The sequence below is a fragment of the Saccopteryx bilineata genome, chromosome 1 (assembly GCF_036850765.1).
Source record: "Saccopteryx bilineata isolate mSacBil1 chromosome 1, mSacBil1_pri_phased_curated, whole genome shotgun sequence".
NCBI lineage: Eukaryota > Metazoa > Chordata > Mammalia > Chiroptera > Emballonuridae > Saccopteryx > Saccopteryx bilineata.
Genome location: NC_089490.1, coordinates 297,393,045 through 297,409,140, shown reverse-complemented (window position 1 = coordinate 297,409,140; position 16,096 = coordinate 297,393,045). Strand labels below are relative to the sequence as shown.

Sequence of the window (16,096 nt, the reverse complement as noted above, 5' to 3'; positions counted from 1 at the left end):
TGCTTCTATAAGTTTGAGAATTATGCATTTTATTACCATTGCCTGAGGACACTTGAAGAACTGTTGATATGTTTAAAAGGTATAATAGTCACTAAATGCAGTAACACAGAGAATGTATTAACCTAAATATTCTAGACGCATTAGCAGATTGAATTTATGTCAGTGTGAATTAGGCAGCTAACAAGTTGAAATTTATTGATGTAATTTGTGATTACATCAAATAGTTTTAATTAATTAAATGACAAATTTATCCTCCCAAATCCCATCTCATTGGTAGTGTGTGTGATGTGAATAAAGAATAGGAGACAAATGCAAGTATCAGGGTGTTGGTCTTAGTAGTGCAATTGGAGCAATTTTCTCAAAAATCTGGTTTAATTCTCTTCAAAGGAATATCTATTCTCTTTTACAACCTTTCCACCTGCCTAATATTCTAAACTTAATGAAATAAAATGGCAGTAATTTTTGCAAACAGTATTTTCTAATACAAATACTTCCCAGCCAAAACTCATCTTTAACTAAACTACTTGGTTTTATTACTTGACACAGTGAGAAAAAATGCACACCATGGAATCATGGGACATCTCAGTAAGAAGGTTGTTATGGACTGAATGTGCTGCACTCTTAAATTCATATGTTGAAGTCCTAATTCCCAATGTTATGGTAATTGGAGGTAGAACCTTTTGGGAAGTAATTAGGGTAAGGCAATGTCATGAAAGTGGGATCTTTATGAAATTATTGCCTTTATAAGAAGAGATACCAGAGAGCTGCTTTCTGCTCTATACTATCTTAAGACATAGTAAGAAGACAGCCAACTGCAAGTCAAGAAGAGGGTCCTCACCAGAAATTGATCCTAATCTTACACTTTTATCCTCTAGAACAAGGGTAGTCAACCTTTTCATACCTACTGCCCACTTTTGTATCTCTGTCAGTAGTAAAATTTTCTGACCGCCCACCGGTTCCACCGTAATGGTGATTTATAAAGTAGGGAAGTAACTTTACTTTATAAAATTTAAAAAGCAGAGTTATAGCAAGTTAAAGCATATAATAATAATTACCAACTTTATGTTGGATTTTTGCTAAGTTTGACAGAATAAATCTTTGTAAAACAACTTACTATAGTTAAATTTATCTTTCTATTTATACTTTGGTTGCTCCGCTACCGCCCACCATGAAAGCTGGAATGCCCACTAGTGGGCGGTAGGGACCAGGTTGACTACCACTGCTCTAGAACCATAAAACATAAAAAAATAACTTTCTTCTGTTTAAGTCACCCCGTCTATGATATTTTGTTATGGCAGCCTGAGCAGAATAGGGTATTGGGAATAATCTGTTACAGCATTTGGTTGGGTGATTTGAGGGAAGATCTAAAAATACAGGCATTCGCTCTAAACAGAAAGTAGAGACAACCCCATAATTGAATATCTTAATAAGTAGGTAAGGCAGACAAGAGAATAAATAAAGCTTTAATTGGTAAAGAAACATTAATCATTCATATTAGCCAGGAAAGAAGGATGTTAGGTATTCTGTGGGTGGCCCAGTGACCTTGATTGTGTTTATGCTTAGATAAAATTATAAAATGACCTTGTTTGGTCTCACATGGTCATGGTCTGAGACTGGCCTAATCTGATGTTGGTATTGTGTGAGATTATTTATGTCCAACAGGGGAACACATGACTGAGCTGTGAGCACAAGGCCAGCTTCTTTACAGCAGTGACGCCCGGCTGGAGGTGCCAGATCAGTTCCCTGATTCTCATTCCTGGTTTCTTCTTTTTTACTAACTAGAAAGATATTTTGGAAGAATGCCTTCTTCCAATAATAATAATAAAAAATTATTGTAATAAAAGATTTTTGATTTATAGTCTTTAATTCATTCAATAAACAAACATTAAATGGGTAATAAGAACATATTTATAGAATTTTAAAGAAAGCTTAATTAGCACCTAAATCTGTGACTCATTGGGTACTGGCATCCTCTCTGGCATCCTTGCCTAGGAGTTGCCCAGCCTAATCTGGAATAATTCCAATTGAAAAGAACAACAACACTTACCTACCCAAGACAGTTCATTTTGTATGTCAATCAATTGAGCTTACTATCTGATTCCTTGTATCTTGTATCCATTGGCTGTTCTTGTATGCCTTGAAGCAATAGAGAACAAAACTAATATTCGTAAGAAAGGTATTCTAATCAAAGAAAAAAAAACTCATACAAATTAGTTCAAAGAAAAAAAAAAAGAAATGTGAAAGGCTCCAAGAAGCCATCTCAAAGACATAGTGAAAAGAAAATCTCCATCACACTGAGGCAAGTTATGCCTCTTTCTTACATTTTCAGAGTCATATCATCCCTCTTTTCTATTTCTCTGACATCTTTTCTGTTTCTTCCTTGCCCACCATCTTTCTCTGTTTCTCCCTTTACCAAGAACTTCAACCAGCAGAACATGTTGGTTTATCATGGTACCAGCTCCAGAAAAAACTGATATCCTATATTCATAAGATGTTTTATTTTAAGGGCTTATGAACATGGAAGTGACACAGTCGTGGACTAATTCAAATTTTGAGGGGAGGAAATCTGCTTGGATGAGTTCAGCCTATTACTTTCCTTCTGCTAGGTCAGATGTTCAATCTCATGGAATTATTCTATTCCTTACATACTTGTAGTCAAGAGCCAACATTGTATTTATTATAGAATCTTGATCCAGGCAAAATAGTTATTTGAAAATATACCAGATCAGGAGAAAGTCTATAAAAATACAATTCATGGAAAAGGAAATGTAAACAATTCTTAGACATAGGAAAGAACTTACTCATTATATATATATTATATATATACTCATTATATAGATATTATATATACTCATTATATATATATGATATATACTCATTATATATATTACTCATTTTATATATGTATGTTACAAGTATTTTATATACAAGTATATATAATATATACATATATTTTTATATATAAGTCTATATGTCTATATAATACAAGTATTATATGTTTTATATAAGAATTAAATCATAAAAATTTTATATATAAATATATATTTGTATATAAAATGAGTAAGGTTTTTCATATATACATATACATATGGATGTGTGTGTGTGTATATATATAAATATATATCTACAATATAATGCCATTTTTCACCTGTAGGATTAAGAATTAAATGTTAGATATATCAGATAATACATTGTGTTAGTGAGTCTGTGAGGAAATGGACCTCTTTTTACATTTCTAGTGGGAATATTTATTAGTACATCGTCTATGGAGATTAATTTGGCAAAATGTATTCAATTTTTATCAATAAGTACTGAACCAATACATTAAGACACACTCATAGAATAATAAACTATGTAAAAATAATAAAGAAATACTTCATGTACTGAAATAAAAAATACATATATATGATGTATTGATAAATTTAAAAAATCCTACTGTGAAACAGTATGTATGGTATGCTACAATGTATATAAATATAAGGGGTGGACAAATAACTTTATCTATTACATCACAGTTTCTGGAAAGATATATAAGTACTAAATATTAGTAAAGAAAAAGATTAGGAGATAAGAATAAGCAGGAACCTTTTTACTTCTTTTGTACTTTTTCTATTTTGTACCATAAGAATACATCACCTATTCAAAAATTAAATGGAAATTAATTTTAGAATGGGATAAATCAAATTTCTTGTCACTATATATATTTACAGCTGTTCTAATCTGCATTTCCCCATATTCCTCCAATTATAATACAGAACAACAAAAGAACAGGACCACATTCTAAGCATAACAAGAAGACAAAAACATCCAAACTTCAAATTATATCTATAGTTTAAATTGTCTAGTGAGCTGTCTCTCATGCCCGCTTATAAGTCTGTGCTAATCAGTACAGTGAAAAGGGAGTAAAAGAGTGCTGGCAATGGGTTAAAACCACTACCACACAGAAAAAGTTTATTTCTAGGTTGAACATATGAGAAAAGTGTGCTGATTGAACAGAACACTGACTATAGGAGGAGATTTAAAAGTCACACAACTCCAGGTGGCAGTCTTTGAAAGACAGTGCTTCTGGGAAGAAGACAAAAAGGGAAAGAGAGGTACCTTTGAAGATTGTGTGATGAAGTATAAGAAAAGAAAGAAGAAAATACTACGGTTCGGCAATCCAAAAATAACTCAAAACTGGAAGACACTCAATCTCTCTTCTTACCTCAACCCTAACTCCCCACGTAATCCATTAAACAACCTAGTCTCTGCTACACTAACAGAAGAGGGCACTATTGAACTAAAAATTTTGTAAGCCACCACAATGCCACAAAATGAAAAGGACAAAAGTGAATAAATCTATACAAGGCTCATATAAAATAACAAAATCAAATAAAAATATCTCACTTGATGACAATTGTCACTAGAGAACCTCATGAAGCAGAAGAAAAATGTAATAAAAAACTCCAAATCAAGTTTAGAATTTTATTTTATTTTTTAAAGACTTTATTTATTCATTTTAGAGAGGAGGGAGGGGGAGAGAGAGAGAGAGAGAGAGAGAGAGAGAGAGAGAGAGAGAAGGGAGGAGCAGGAAGCATCAACTCCCATATGTGCCTTGACCAGGCAAGCCCAGGGTTTTGAACCAGCGACCTCAGCATAAGTTTAGAATTTTAAATAAACATTTGCAGATATGGAAATATTAAAAACAAATACAGACAAGAAATGGTAAAAATCAAGAGATTTACTAAACTCAAGAAAGAATGAAGAAAAAGAAAATAATAACTATGGCAACCAAATTACAAATACTCAAAAGAAAACAGACACAAGTAAAATATTATGATGCATTGACATGGGAAAATAGAAAAGATAATGTAAAGTGACACAAAGAAGTAAAAAGGACTGGAGAGAAAGTGGTTGAAATGGAAGACAGGCAAAGAAGAGAAAACATGCATTAATTGGAGTCCTTGAGGCAGAAAAAGAAAACAATGGGACAGAACTGATATTTAAAACTATAATCCAAGAACAGATTCCAGAATCAAATGAAGAGATTGAAAGCATTCTGGGGGTACCTGAGATAATGGTCCTAGAATGGCCAGCTTTGACACATATCCTAGTAAACTCTTTGATTTCAAGATCTAGAAAAAAATGTTCTCAAGGCCTCCCAGCAAAGATATCCAATGATATACAAGAGGAAAAAATGAACTAGAGTCAGACTTCTTCAAAACAACTTATAAAATAATAGAGCAATGAAGGACAATGTAAAAGCAAAACAAAACAAAAAACCAGGAAAATATTTTGTATCCAGCTCTTAAGACAATGGAAATGCATAATCTACTGGAGGATGGGTTTATCTAAATAAAGAGATGACTGAGAAAATTTCTACAATGTGGTTTATAGTAAACATTTAACATTTTTAAATGTGTCTTAAATTTTCTTTTTATTTCATGGATTTTAGAGAGAGAGAGTGGAAGGTGGAGAGAAAGAAACACTGACCAAGGATCAACCTTGTAACCTTGGCCTAACAAGGTTAGACTTTAACAAACTGACCTACCCAACCAGGGCCAAACATTTAATACATTCTATTGTAGATCTAAGACTAAAACAAATGTGGGTACAAAGGTGTATGTATAATTTAAAATATTACATGTTTTGACAATGTAAAAATTATGTGAATAAAAAAATAAAGGATAAAGAAGTAAAACTATATAAGGAAGAAGAATAAGCTCTTCATAGTATAGTCTGTAGGAGTTGAAGGAACCATTAAAAACTGACAGATCAGATGGTAACAGACAACTGAAAAACAGAAATAATATTTGCTCTATATAGAGAGATAAAGGGCTAATATCTCTAATAGATAAAGAATTCTTAAAAGCTGAGAGCAAAGAAACACCAAAGGCCTGATAGAAAAATAAAAGATATGAACCATTTGCAAAAAGAAAAAAAAATATGTAAAAATCACCCAAATGAGGTTGAAAAGTCATTCAACCTCATTTATAAAAGGTGAAATATAAATTGATATTGCACAGATAGACTATTTTCATCTTTTAGATGGCAAAATTAAAAAGTATGACAACACATTTGATAAGGAGGTTGTGTGCAACCTCCTACACATTGCTAGTGGGACAACCTCAAACATGAATATTGGTACAAGCTTTGGAGAAGGAAATTTGGCAGCATTTAACAAAAAGTACTTTTGCATTTACCTTTCAACCCCCCCAACACTTTCTAGTAATTTATCCTGAAGGTATACAAACAATTCTAAAATGTATATGCACAAGGTTATTCATGCCAGCATTCTCCGTAATGACAAAATATTGGAAACAATTTAATGCCCCTGCTCGGGAGAGAGATTGAACAGATTACGGTACTTCCATCCAATGGAGTTCTATGTGGCTATAAAAAAGAATGAGGGAGATCTTTAAACTGACATAGAATGATTTGGGTATACATGATTTTCAAAAAATCAGAACAGAAAAGAGTGTCTGGCATTTATTAACTTTTCTTTAAGAAAAATAAAAAGTAATAGAAATATAAAAATATTGCTTATTTGTGCAAAACAAAAGACAGGAAACATAAACATAAACCCCAAATTGAGAGAGTTACTACCAGAGGTGCTTGGGAGTGGTGCAGGAATAAAAGAGATACAGGAATGGGGTACGATGTGTGGGTTGGGGGTGAGACAGTTCTCTAATTAGACCAATTTATTTTCATTCTGAATTTTATACCGAGATGATTTATTTTCTAAAATTAATGAAAGAATAAAATCAGCAAGGTTGGGAGAAAACAAAAATGAAACCAACAGAAGCAAATGAGCCTATTTGTATTCCAAATGAATAACAACTACACTGAGTATGAGGGAGGTGAACTAATTTAAGGAACTTCTGAGCACTGTATTTTGATTATATACCTTCAGGTTACATACCCCCCCCAAAAAAATGTAAACAAATATTGACTATAGTTAGTAGGTTTGTTTTCCACAGGGGTGTAGCTTAGCAATTCTGAAATATACAGCTCACAAAAATTAAGGTGTTATTTCAAAATAAATATGAGTCAACAAAATATTCCCTAATTTTTGTGAGAAGTGTATTTGTTGTATATCCTCATACTGAGGAAATAAGAAAATATATTGTAGATTGTGAAAGCCAGTTTCCTATTTGTTAGAGAAGCAAGTTATAGATATGTTAAGGAAGAATGAAGATGAGTACGAAGCCTTTGATGTTACGCAAGAAGTGGAGGTGTCAGTATGAATTCGTGGCTTTAAAAATATAATAATAGATATTGAAATAAGTATAGATACATATGTATTTATATATTTCCCATCTCTGTTTGCTGAGATGACCTTGACTAATGCACTCTAACAAAAAGAAGCATCTCTAGCACCTGGATAATGTTTTCCAAATATCATTCTTAACTAAAAAGAACCAGGACTCCTCAGAAAAATGACTAATTCCAGAGCTAGTGTAGCAAAAGTTCAAGCTGAGATTAGAACATCCTTTTTGTGTGTGTGCCAGTAAGCAAGGAAGTGCCAAAATAGGGATGGAAACAGCAAAAAGGACCAGGAATTCATATGAAGGGTTCCCACTAGCCAAATCTTGGACAATTGAGCATCAAAAGAAGTGATAGATTGAAACCCATGAGTTTTTACTTATATAAATACATAAATGAATATATAAATGAAAGGGGAGTAAAGGAACAGTTGCCAACAGTAAAATATCAAATGGTACATTTAGAAGAATGATGGAATTGAAAAAAATTTGAATCATCACCATAGTAGTAAATCAATCTTTCTCCTTCCTTCCTTCCTTCCTTCCTTCCTTCCTTCCTTCCTTCCTTCCTTCCTTCCTTCCTTCCTTCCTCTTCCTTCCTTCCTTCTTTCCTTCCTTCCTTCCTTCCTTCCTTCCTTCCTCTCTCTCTCTCTCTCTCTCTCTCTCTCTCTCTCTCTCTTTCTTTCTTTTTTTCCTTTAATTAAGTGAGAGGCAGGAAGGAAGATAGACAGACTCTGCATATGCTTGGACCTGAATCCAACTGGCAAGCCCCCTACCAGGCAATACCAGTCTTGGCTGCTGCTCTGCTGCTCAGCAACTGAGCTATTTTAGCACCTGAGATGAAGCCATGGAGTCATTCTCAGTGTCAAGGGCCAACTATGCTCAAACTATTCAAGCCCATGGCTGCAGAAGGAAAAGGGGGGAGGGGTGAGAGGAGGGGTGGAGAAGCAGATAGTCACATCTCCTGTGTGACCAGAAATTGAACCCGGAACTTCCACACACCAGGCCGCTCTACAGTTGAGCCACTTGCCAGGGCCATAAATGTTTTAATTAAGAATCATCAATAAAAACAGTGGTCCAAAATATCCTAGTGAAAAATTTAATTTTTACATAATGTCAAAGTATTTCTCCAGAAAACATTTGTTAATTACAAAAAGAAAACTTAGCAACTTTATGAGGGACAAACCAGATACTTCCATAATCAAGTTAACATTGTCAGTAATGGGACAAATATCAGGTGCTTCCTGATATGATGTACCTAGAAGACACAACATCTCTTCTGTGTTATTCCTGCCAAAAAGAGAAAAGTGAATCTAATCTTGAAGAAATATCTGAGGAACGTAAATTGAGGAATATTCTACAAAATATCAAAGTCATTGAAGACTGAGAAACTGTTCTGGAATAAAGCAGACCTGACTACTACTAAATCCAGTGTGTGATCTTGGATTGGAACTCAAAGCAGGAAAAAAATTTTTCTGTAGAAGACATCAGTGAGACAGTTGGTAATATTTGAATGTCTATAGATTAGATAATATTATTGTATCAATGTAAGTTTCTTAATTTTTATTTATTTTTTTTGTATTTTTCTGAAGCTGGAAAAGGGAAGAGACAGTCAGACAGACTCCCGCATGCGCCCGACCGGGATCCACCCGGCACGACCATCAGGGGCGACGCTCTGCCCACCAGGGGGCAATGTTCTGCCCCTCCGGGGCATCTCTTTGCTGTGACCAGAGCCACTCTAGCGCCTGGGTCAGAGGCCAAGGAGCTGTCCCCAGCGCCGGGGCCATCTTTGTTCCAATGGAGCCTTGGCTGCGGGAGGGGAAGAGAGAGACAGAGAGGAAGGGCGGGGGTGGAGAAGCAAATGGGCGCTTCTCCTATGTGCCCTGGCCGGGAATCGAACCCAGGTTCCCCGCACACCAGGCCGACCAGCCAGGGCCTAAGTTTCTTAGTTTTGATAACTGACCTAATTATGTCTGAAAAGTGCTTAATTTTGTGATGTACACATTGACATATTTAGGGGTAAAGAGGCAATATTTCTGCTGGGAGGGAGATGAGGGGAAAATGATAAAACAAATATGATAAAATTTTTACATTTGAGGGAAATGGGTAAAGAACATGTAAGAATTCTTAGTAATAGTTTTGTAATTTTTCTGTAAGTGTAAAATTACTTCTAAGTAAAATGTTAACATACAAAATAGTACCATATGCTTTCAAAATCAGTATTAAAATATGTTGTAGGGATTTGAAATTTTGCTAAAGCCGAAGGTAAATATATTTCTCCAGGTGTTTTAAAACTCTGAGTTGTTCATGCATTTGTTTATTCTTTCAAATATTTACTAAATGCCACTGGTGCTCAGTTGAAGGCGCCGAGCTTATAGTTATAATCGAGACAGACATGTCCGTTTATGCTGATGGAGCTTATATTTGTGAAGGCATAGTGTGTCATGGGGGACAAAAATAATATAAAAGGAAACACGTGTCATGGTTTCTTATGAATATTTTTATGAAGGAAATAAAATAAGGTGATGTGAAAGTGGCAGTCCCAGAGGTGACGATGTGGAGTTGCTTGGGAAAGACCTTTCTGAGAAAGTAACACCTGAATAATGAGAACGAGCCAAGACTTGAAGAGCTAAGGGAACACCTCGTGAAGACAGGTCTGGGATTTATAACAGATGTAAAAGTAGACACTGTATTTATTAGCAGTCATTTGGCCTACAAAAATAATACATAGCTCAATGCCAACTAGAAAATTATTTCATAAGTTACTGAAACATGAGAGTCCTGGAATATCATTGGAATGACAATGAAGACACATGGGAACTGTCCTTTTGAGTCCTTTGTAGCTAGGTTTCATATTATGCAAACTGCTGAAATTCTCTGAGTCTCAACTTTATCTGTAACAAAGGGCTGTGAGTAGATAATCTCCAATGCCTCTCACACAGTCAATATTTATAATTTTATAATCTTTATAAAATCTCAATATTTATAGTCTTATAATATAACGGCATAAGTATACATGTAGATAAATTCAAACTCAATAATAAAGAATAAATGATGTTTTGCAATCTTCCATTGTTATCTATGAGCATTCTCTGGGCTAGACGATATTTTGATTTTTTAATAAGAAATAAAAGGTATTTCCAGAGCACCTAGAAATAGAAAGTGGTCAAAAGATTTTACAAACTCTTAATACTCAAACAGTACTTCAAACCTCAACAAAACACCTCCCTTTTCACTCCTAATGGATGACTTTATATCTTATTTAACTGAAGAAACTATAAGTAATTAGATATGAATTCCTATCTACTCCCTACAGCAAATATACCAACCTATTCAAATAGGCCAATATTCCCTGTGTAAAGTCCTGTTGCAGTGGATAAATAGATCCTGCCTCTACCTACTCTCTTAGCAACTTTCAAATATACAATGCAGTATTATTAACTATAGTCACCATGGTGTACATTGCATCCTCGGAGTATATTTATCTTATAACTGGCAGTTTGTAGCTTTTGAACTACCTTTCCCCACCTCTGGTAACCACCAAGGTGTACTCTGTTTCTGAGTGTGGTTTTTGTAAAGATTCCCCTATAACTGAGATAAAACAGTATTTGTCTTTGACTTGTTTCATGTGCACAATGCCTTCAAGGTTCATCCTTGAAGATTTTCTTCTTTTTATGGCTAGATAATATTTATGTGTATGTGTGTGTATAAAATTCATTTCCTTTTCTTTATCCATTCATCTGCTGACAGACACTTGGGTTGTTTCCGTGTCTTGGCTATTTTGTTAATGCCATCAAGAACATGGTGTGCAGATACCTTTTTGAGATAGTGATTTTGTTTTCTTTGGATATATACCTAGAATTGCTGGGTTGATAGTAAGTATCTTAAAGGCAAACACCATATGTTAGTTTTCTTGGTATTACCACTGTACAGCACAATCAACAAATATTTAATTAATTAGACTGAATTAATCCACAAGCCTCTGTTAGGAGTTAACCTATCTCCTCACTCCCCCCCACCCACACACACACTAATATAACACATTACGCATAAGGAGAGGAGGTATTCTGGTATTATTAAACTCTCATTATATACTTGGGCTTTTCTCCTGAGATATGTGTCTGTGTAACCTTAGAGCTGACTCAGCGTATTGCTTCATTGGAGAATTCGGGAGCCAGCAGGAATCCCCCCTCAGCAGCTGGCTCCCCCAGCCTGTGGCAGGTAATGAAGTGCCTGACAGAATGCAAATGAAACTGTATGGGCGTGGCTATCTTTTCAGAGCCAGTGGAGGCTGAGAGTCTAGAATGTGGTCCATTGATCCTAATTTCAAATGCATGTTAATGTGCTGATTCACGTCAAAGGTAAGTTTACTTTTATAAATAGTCCTTCTCTTCCCAGTAAATAGGCTTGAAGAGATGACTCTCTGACAGGAATGAGACTTCAGGACGGGGGCACTCCTAAATGAAGGGGCCTATTTAGTTAATTATGGGGCCAACTTGTGAATGTGCTGCTAGAGGCTAGAAATGAATACTACCCCTTGTGCTAAAGGACCAGTAGGTGATGTTGTCAGCCAACTTCAGCCCTGTCTGTGAAGAGCCCACACTTTCCTGGATAATCAGCCCAACTGTTAGGTCTATTTAATAATTAGAGAAGCCACATATTGGTCAGAGCTAACAAGAAGAAGTAGAGAGCAAGGGAGAAAGCCATTTTTTTTATTCCTTTCATCAAGGAATGCTCGTGAGTATATGTGTGTTCTGGGTTGGAAGTCAAACTCATGTTCTGAGGAATGAGAGCATTATACTCCAGAGTATGCAAACTTAACTTACTGTTCATTCTAGCTCTGTGGTTTGTTAAAAAAAAAATTTTAATAATACAAACCAAAATTTTTACAGAACTTGACATTTCCTATAGAAATCAATGCAAGGAATGACCCTGTTTGATGAAGACATAGTCATGTCTTCATTCATTACCTTTTACTTAATACTTACTAGGTACTAATAGAATTCCACTATTCCTATACCCAGTTCCCAAATTCTGTTTGTTGTGCTTCCTAAGGTCAAAACATGGGCCAGGGAGGGGGTGGGGAGGAAGGAAGTAAAGAGGGACAAATAGTGATGAAAAATGATTTGACTTTGGGTGATCAGCACACAACACAATCAACAATTCAAATGCTGTAGAGATGTTCACCTGAAACCTATGTGCTCTTATTGATCAAAGTCACCCCATTAAATTTAATTTCTAAATAAAAAATATAAAATCAAAATACAGTATGAAATAATGAAATAACCTTCCTTTTGTATTCCATACTTAACAAGCCTTAACAGGAAATAAAAATGTGGGCTTTAAAAAAAATAGGTCAAAATACCTGCTGGTTACACATGTATGTGATCTCAGAATTTTTATATGTAGCTTTATATGTACTTTCTAAGGGTGATAGGAAGAAAGAAATGTGTTCATATATGTTAGGTATTTAGATCAGTGCCTAGCAGCCAGTAGGTAATAAAAATAAACCAATTATCTCCTGAATCTGTCTTATCTTATTTCTTTTGCTCCTTTAATCTAAGATTTTGTTAAATTTTTTCTGGATTACAATTCTCTTCACAAATTTCCTAACCTTTACTATTTCTTTATGCTACATAGTTACCAGAGTAAATTTTTTTGAAATGTAAATATGACCATGTCAGTCCTCTATTTATATTCAAACTCCCCATCATGGTACACAAGACATCCTCCTTTCCAACCTTAATCTTCTTTCTACTTCTCCCATTATGTTCTTCCACAGTACTGGAAGGCTCTCAATAATCTTATTACGGAAAACTCTCTGGTGCTTCTATGATTTTGTCTAATATATTCTTTCTCTTCTTTTCTACCTGGTTAGCATCCTTCAGACTCCTACTCAAGATTTTCTTTCTATTGATAGCCTTCTGTAATTTCCTTTCATCTGTGACTGAGCTAATTGCTTCCTCCTCTGTATTTATTCTATTTGCTAGCTATAATTCTATTATTACATGTATCTTACTATATTGTGACTTCACATGGGAATGTGATAGTTATTTCAAGGAAGTACCCAAGAAGGTACAGTACAGTCTGCCAGGTGAAGGGAAGTACTATTTGCTTAAGAAAGCAGACATCTGAAATTAGAGAGCCAACCAGTTAGACAATAGTTATTGGGCACTCGTTTACACTGAAATAGCTTTGGTTCTGAAATAAGGTCTCTCTGAATGAGGAAATTTGGGAATTTTTTTAATACTTCTTAATATTTGAAAAACAAATATGATTTCAAGTGCCTATTGTGAACTACAGAATTAGAAAAAGCCAGTGCAAACGTTGGAGCAGAATCTGTTGTTGATTTAGAATATTCACGACAGATTTCTGTGTACCCCAAGTCCATTTTCCCTTTTGCTGAGTATGTATAATTTGAGTCCTAGAAGATGAGTGGGAAGGATGACAGAAAAAATATTTAAAGAAATCATGGAGGAGCCCTGGCCGGTTGGCTCAGCGGTAGAGCGTCGGCCTAGCGTGCGGAGGACCCAGGTTCGATTCCCGGCCAGGGCACACAGGAGAAGCGCCCATTTGCTTCTCCACCCCTCCGCCGCGCTTTCCTCTCTGTCTCTCTCTTCCCCTCCCGCAGCCGAGGCTCCATTGGAGCAAAGATGGCCCGGGCGCTGGGGATGGCTCTGTGGCCTCTGCCTCAGGTGCTAGAGTGGCTCTGGTCGCAACATGGCGACGCCTAGGATGGGCAGAGCATCCCCCCCTGGGGGGCATAGCACCGCCCCTGGTGGGCGGGCCGGGTGGATCCCGGTCGGGCGCATGCGGGAGTCTGTCTGACTGTCTCTCCCTGTTTCCAGCTTCAGAAAAATGAAAAAAAAAAAAAAAAAAAAAAAAAGAAATCATGGAGGAAATCTTTCCAAATTTGATACAAACTGTAAATCCACAGAAACAAATTCAAAAAAATCCAAGTAGAAAAAAACCAGAATATTATCATCGAATTGCTTAAAGCCAGAGATAAAGAGAAAATCTTAAAAACAGCCAAAGGAAAAGAGACACATTATATACTAAGGAATACAGATGAAAATAACAGCAGATTTCACATGGGAAACAATGCAAGCCAGAAATCAGTGGAGCAACATCAAAAGTATCTTGAGAAAACATCAGACCAATATCTCTCATTAACATAAATGCAAATTTTTTAAAGTTTTAACAAATGGAACCCAACAATATATTGAAAAGTTAATACATTATAATCAAGAGAAGTTGATTTCAAAATGCAAGATTTCAGAAAATCAGGAAATATAATTTATGATATTAACATTTTAAACAGCTCATTAGAACATTAAAAAATTTTAAATCAACTGACCTTTGCTGGCACAGTGAATAAAGTGTTGACCTGGAATGCTGAGGTCACCAGTTCAAAACCCAGGCTTGCTTGGTCAAAGCACATATGAGAAGCAACTACTACAAGTTGCTGCTTCCTGCTCCTACTACCTCCACCTCTTTCTCTCTCTCTCTCCTCTTTCTAAAATCAATAAATAAAATCTTTAAAATTAAATTAAAAATCATATGATCATCTAAATAAATGCAGAAAATGCATTTTACAAGTTCCAACATCCATTCCTGGTAAAATTAATAGGCCCTTTTTCTGTAAACACACAGTATAATTTCTTAATTGAAGGGGCTGAGTGAATGAATGAAAATTGAGTGAAATATTGATGAATACATTGAGAACAGAGACCTTTATCTGTGAAGTTTATGAATCACATGGAAAAGAAAACTGCTCATTATTTCACATTAGAATGCTTGTAGTATACAGAAACCTTTTTTTAAGGCATTTCAACATCTTTTACACAGTTAAAACCTATTCAGGTTGTTTTTATGTGCCACCGAGTCAGCACTGACTCCTGGCAGCCCTATGAATGAGAGGCGTCCACAATGTCCTGTCCTTGACAGCCCTGCTCAGCTCCTGTGAACTCATGCTTATAGCTTCTTATTGAAGGCAGATGTATGTGAAAGAAGTAGTTATATTTTTTAAAAAAAATAATTTATTTTTTTATTTAGAAATCAAATATAATGGAGTGACATTGATCAACAAGAGTACATAAGTTTCAGGTGAATATCTCCACAACACCTGAACTGTTGATTGTATTGAATGCTCATCACTCAAAGCCAAATCACCTTCTGTCACTGTTTATTTGTCCCTCTTTACTCCCTTCCCCCCCACAAATTAATTATATTTCATCAGAATTTTCATAACTCAGTGGAAGCTTATTTAATTTTAGCAGTGGAGAGCTTATTAGAATTCAAAGTAAAATCTTTGTTCTTCAAATACGTGCACCATTATAAGATAAAGAACTACTGTATTATTTGAGATACACTGCTATGCTGTGAAAACAGATGAACATTGAAGTCTCAGTGGTTTAACACAATACAGTTTTATTTCTCATTCACGTATGTGTCTAGCACTGATTGGCAAAGGAACTCTGATCCACATAGTCACTCAGAGTCCCAAGCTAACAGACACTAGCCTCTCAGTGTCTCCATACTTCCTACATCAGATAAAGTGAGGGAATGGAGAATTCGTGCCCTCCCTTGTTTGTTCTCTCTTTGAAGTGGTAAAGTGTAAAAGAAGATTCCCCATCTAATTGCAATCGTACAGGGAAATATGGGAAGAACATGGAAATTAAGTGAGCTGTAATTATTTCTCCCACAGTTGTAACAGAATCTAGACTCGCCCAAGATTTTAAGAGATATAAAAAGTTATGTAAGTCAAGGAATTTACTTTTAAGTTTCAACATTCTTGGAATGTGGTAGGAGGTCCTCTGAATATTTAAGTGACTTTAGATGAATCCTGTTTC

At 35.4% G+C, this 16,096-nt stretch overlaps 1 long non-coding RNA gene across 2 annotated transcripts in view; it reads left to right on the top strand.

Annotated features, from left to right (window-relative positions):
- Positions 1–11,341: 11,341 nt before the first annotated feature.
- LOC136320435 (uncharacterized) overlaps positions 11,342–16,096 on the top strand; it is a 30,271-nt gene continuing 25,516 nt past the window's right edge. The window contains exon 1 of one of the 2 annotated variants that reach the window (XR_010728338.1): positions 11,342–11,465. This is a non-coding gene — a long non-coding RNA (uncharacterized lncRNA). Of the gene's footprint in view, positions 11,466–11,522; positions 11,606–16,096 lie in introns of those variants that run through there. The other variant, XR_010728339.1, reaches the window with a different exon arrangement.